This window comes from Nematolebias whitei, chromosome 8 (assembly GCF_014905685.2).
Source record: "Nematolebias whitei isolate Nwh7 chromosome 8, NemWhi1, whole genome shotgun sequence".
Lineage (NCBI taxonomy): Eukaryota > Metazoa > Chordata > Actinopteri > Cyprinodontiformes > Rivulidae > Nematolebias > Nematolebias whitei.
The window spans coordinates 3,456,364-3,456,717 of NC_056505.1; the positions used below are offsets into that span (position 1 = coordinate 3,456,364).

Sequence of the window (354 nt, forward strand, 5' to 3'; positions counted from 1 at the left end):
GCTGCAGCTCATGATTTGACCTGAACAGAAACAATCAATCAATCAATCAATCAATGTTTGTTCTGATCAGAACTTTGTTCTTCAAACAGAACTTTCTAATGAACCTTCAGAAAAGTCATTTTGAAACATTTTATTTTAGTTTTTATTTAATTTAATCAAATTAAATCAAACAAGTTTTTGTTGTAAGTAGAAATAAAATAAATCTGATATTTCAAAACTGTGACCAACACGCACCTGAGCGCACGCACATCACCCTCTGGTGATGATTGTTGAAGTTTCTGCAAATCAGATGGACTCAGATTAGTTCAGTTTAGTTCAGTTCAGTTCAGTTCAGTTTAGTTCATCTCAGTTTAG

At 32.5% G+C, this 354-nt stretch overlaps 1 protein-coding gene across 1 annotated transcript in view; it reads left to right on the forward strand.

Annotated features, from left to right (window-relative positions):
- LOC119412992 (protein-lysine 6-oxidase) overlaps positions 1 to 354 on the forward strand; it is a 13,237-nt gene that overhangs the window by 981 nt on the left and 11,902 nt on the right. The window lies entirely within an intron of this gene.